Below are 4,639 nucleotides of genomic sequence, written 5' to 3'. Positions count from 1 at the left end.
TTTAGGTCTTCTGCCCATTTTTGGATTGGGTTGTTTGTTTTATTGTTATTGAGCTGCATGAGCTGCTTGTAAATCTTGGAGATTAATCCTTTGTCAGTTGCTTCATTTGCAAATATTTTCTCCCATTCTGAGGGTTGTCTTTTGGTCTTGTTTATGGTTTCCTTTGCTGTGCAAAAGCTTTTAAGTTTCATTAGGTCCCATTTGTTTATTTGTGTTTTTATTTCCATTTCTCTAGGAGCTTACACCGCTATTTCTTGAATAGTTTGTTTTTAGCAAAATCTCTTGGCTTCCTGTCATGGTAGTTTGGGATTTAACACTTTTACCCATGACTCTCTCACTTGCTTTACTCCATATTTTCAAAAGCACAAATTCTAGTGGAAGTAGTAAGCAGTGTTCCCATTATTAGACCTTTGTAGAAATTGTTCATGACGGGTCAAGTAGTGACAGTGTTTACTGCCTTTGGCCTATAACTCTGTTTCCCCCGGGAGTTCATCCCTCAGACCTGGGCCTCTGGGGTTCCTGTCCTGGGCCCCGTGCTGGCCCTCCTCTGGCTACATCTCTGTGGAAGGACCGAGGCATTCACAGGGCCAAAGGGATGTCCCTTCCTGGGGCCCACACCCCTCCCCTCTAGACCATGCTTTGGGTTCCTGGGACCCCAAATTCCCTAGTCAAATGGCCCCAAGCCCACTTCCAGGGAATCTTCTCCAGAACCGTCTCTCCCAAGAAGGGTCCACACTGGTGGGTGCGTGCACACCCCTCAGCCCTGGGGGTGGCCAAGAGGCAGATGCTTTCTGGTGGGGTGTGGATGGAATGCAGATATGAAGGCTGCGTGTCCACACACACGTGCACAGGGCCCCACGTGTGGCAGGCTGTGGGGGAGAGCCTCAGCCAGGGGGCAGGACTAGACTTAGTAATGGCTTTCTTCCTGTCTCCCACCCACCTCCATTTCCTTGGTTTTCTATATTCCCATTATTCCCCTTAGTGTTCCAAAAATACCTGTCACATGTTCATCAGGAATTTTACCAAATGCTCCAATTCCCTCAAACCACCTAATCCATCTATTCTGTTTTCCCCCTTCTTATGTGAAGAAACTAAAGAAGAAACACTCAACACCCACTGAGTGCAAGGCAATGTGCTAGGTGCTGGGGGACCACGCAATGAGCAAGGCATAGCTCCTGTCCTCCAGGGCTTGCAATCTGGTGAGAAGGAAACTGGGTTTCGAGGCAGCTTTCTGAACTCAACGTGGATCCAGGCACCCATGATGGCTGCGGGGGGGACCCAGATACACAGAGGAAGACAGGCAGGTGGGATGCAGGGTGTGATGTTTCCATCTTATGGATCCATAAACTTTTTTTTAAAAAAAATTTATTTATTTATTTATTTTTGGCTGCGTTGGGTCTTCGTTGCTGCGTGGGGGCTTTCTCTAGTTGTGGCAAAGGGGGGACTACTCTTTGTTGTGGTGTGCGGGCTTCTCATTGCAGTGGTTTCTCTTGTTGCAGAGCACGGGCTCTAGGCATGCGGGCTTCAGTAGTTGTGGCACGCAGGCTCAGTAGTTGTGGTGCATGGGCTTAGTTGCTCCGTGGCATGTGGGATCTTCCTGGACCAGGGCTCAAACCCGTGTCCCCTGCATTGGCAGGCGGATTCTTAACCACTGAGCCACCAGGGAAGTCCTGGATCCATAAACTTCTTAATTTGAAATTTGTTCAAACAAATTGAATGGGAGAAACATAAAATCAATAAGAGAAATAGAAGGAAGTTGTTTATAGAACCCTGGGGGTGGCTCAGAGCATAGTTTGAAAACCACTTCTCCAAGATATTATAGCAAAGGTGTGGTTTTTTTTGTTTTTTTTTTAGTAAATATTTTATTTGAACTAAATTAAAGTTTAACTTTGTAGCCACTTGTATTCATTATCACCGAAATCTAGCAAACTCCCATTGAAACTTAAGTTGCCCGTAGAGAATTTGGAACTGGAATGTTCAAGACAGTCTAAAGTTTTGAAAAAAATACCATGCATCCCGTGGATCCCCCAAAACATGGCTCATCCACAACCCTCCTCCTTGTTGCCTCTTTCCATGCTGGGACTGTGAATTAGTCTAACCCCATATTTTCTTTCCTCTTTTCACTTGATCTCTCACCTATATATGTCCATGAAGAACTTAACTGCAATGGAACGTTCAGGGTGGTTTTGTAGGAATTCTTTGGTTTGTCCATCAGCCTCCAAATGTCCCCAAAGAGTCATGCCCTCTGGTCCAAGCAAAGCCCACAGAAGTCAATTTAATGGAAATGGTTGCCCCTCTGTCATTTTGTGAAATTCCAATCAAAGCCAGAGCCAGGGCTGAGCTGACTCCAGGTAGTAACTTAGAGAAGTTGTGACTTGCTTGGTGATAGCAGCAAACTTAGCCTGGTTTAGTAGGTAATAAAACTAGCCATTCACATAAATTATGAAAATTGAGTTTGGAAATGAGGGAGTGGCGAGGGAAGGGGACTCTTGGAGGTAGTCAGTGTTTGCTTGGTTTGAACTTGAGTGCCACACTGTTGATGCAAAACCTCTGACCAGTAGGCCCAGGTCCATCAGGAAACACATGGCCAAGGTGAGCTTCGCACTGCTTGCAGATGACCTCTGTGCGAGCTGGTCCCAACGAGGTGTCCTCATGTCACAGGATCCCTGTGTTACTCTCATCAGAGCCAGATGTCCCGTGGGCCTCAGAAAACGAAGGCCATCCAGTGCCCGAGCGGTACTTTTTCTCAGAGCTGAAGAGCAGGCTGTCACAGCAAACACAGTGATACATTCCCGATTCCTTGTTATTCAGGTAGATCCCACTGAAAGGCGGTTCCGTCCCTTTTTCTCTTGTGACATGGAACTGCTCTGGAGTCAGCTTCTTCTGCCACTCACTCTTGGAGAGAACCGGCTTCCGCTTTGTAAGGGACCCTGCGTCCCCAGGTCCAGTACTCATGCCGAGGCCGCGCCCGGCCCACTCAGCCCCGCACCGCCCACCCGGGCACTTCTCGGAAGGGAAGGCTCCTGAGTGCGCAGAGGAAGCACGCCATGACGCTGTACACGACCCGGCGGGGCCCACTAGCAAAGGTGTTTATAGCCATGTTGCCTGTTTGCAACTATAAGTGCCAAATAGGGACATCACTTGTTGCTACTTGCTCCACATGAGTTGAAATTAAGCCAAGTGCTTCCTTTAGCCAGGGAGATGGGAGTTTCCTACCTCTACCTTAACTCAAAGCAGTAAGTGGCTAATAGTAGATGTGAGGGGCGGCACCATGCTGGGGTGGGTTGTTCAGTTCAGGGTGAGTGGATCCTGTGCTCCTCGAACCATGTCATGGAGACACCCACATACTCCAGAAAGCACCAGGCGCCCCTGTCTGTCTGGTACCCACCTCTCCATCCATTCCTCCGTCAGCTCACTCATCACGTGCTTGGGGAGCACCAAAGCGTGCAGGTTCTTTGTCAGGTGTTCGGAGCTACAGTGGTGAACCAAATACCTGTCACCCCCCTGAATCTTGGGGGCCAGTAAAGGAGACAAGGCACGTGCCACAGAATGGGTACTGGTCAAGTGTTATGGGAACCCAGAGGTGGGAGAAATCTCCAGCTGAAAGGTTCAGGAAGGGCTCCTTGTAGGAGATTACACTAAAGCTAATCATTGAAGGCTGGTGGAACCTGGGGAATCAGAAGGAGCCCATTTGGAGCCAAGGCTCTGGTTGGAAAGGCATGAGGAACAGTTCCTTTCAGCTAGAGCATGGTGGTGTGGAGGTGGGTAGAGCATTGGTGAAATACACACACACCCAAAGCTGCCCTGGACCCAGACCCATCTGGACCACACCAGCTCATACATGCATCTGTGTCACCTAGAACCCTTTTCCAGAATTTTCCATGTGTGCATCTTGTCCTATTAACTCTAGCTTGAGCACCCCAAGGGACAGCACTATTTCATCTTTCGTAGGACAGGTAGCTGCATAAAGGGGATGTGCAATAAAGACTTGCTTGGGACTTCCCTCGTGGCGCAGTGGTTAAGAATCTGCCTGCCAATTCAGGGGACATGGGTTCGAGCCCTGGTCTGGGAAGATCCCACATGCCACAGAGCAACTAAGCCCGTGCGCCACAACTACTGAGCCTGTACTCTAGAGCCCGTGAACCACAACTACTGAGCCCATGTGCCACAGATACTGAAGCCCGCGAGCCTAGAGTCCGTGCTCCACAACAAGAGAAGCCACCGCAATGAGAAGTCCGCACACCACAATGAAGAGTATCCCCCGCTCGCTGCAACTAGAGAAAGCCTGCACGCAGCAATGAAGACCCAACACAGCCAAAAAAAAAAGCTTTAAAAAATAAATAAAGACTTGCTTATTGAGCTCCTCCTGGCCCTGTTCCAGGCTCTGGGATACAGAAATAAACAAAAAGATGGTGTCCTCATGGTGTTCCCTCATGGCATTGACACTTGAGAGAAAAGCAGCAGGCACAGGCTCTTGCATGGCTGGCTATAAACTCATTCCCCCACTTACCCTGAAGATTGGGCAAAACAAACAAGGGCTGGACCTGGGTTTTAATCTCAGCTCCCTGCTTAGCTGTGAGACTTAGGGAAAGCTATTCACCTCTCTGAGCTTGTATCTGAGCTTGCACCCTAATTTATA

General features: G+C 48.7%; 1 pseudogene; it reads right to left on the bottom strand.

Annotated features, from left to right (window-relative positions):
• Nucleotides 1-2,375: 2,375 nt before the first annotated feature.
• On the bottom strand, nucleotides 2,376-3,049 carry LOC137759991 (methionine-R-sulfoxide reductase B2, mitochondrial pseudogene; annotated as a pseudogene).
• Nucleotides 3,050-4,639: the final 1,590 nt, after the last annotated feature.

This window comes from Eschrichtius robustus, chromosome 1, assembly GCF_028021215.1.
Source record: "Eschrichtius robustus isolate mEscRob2 chromosome 1, mEscRob2.pri, whole genome shotgun sequence".
Classification (NCBI taxonomy): domain Eukaryota; kingdom Metazoa; phylum Chordata; class Mammalia; order Artiodactyla; family Eschrichtiidae; genus Eschrichtius; species Eschrichtius robustus.
The sequence above is the reverse complement of the archived record's forward strand: the minus strand, read 5'-3'. Positions and strand labels throughout refer to the sequence as shown.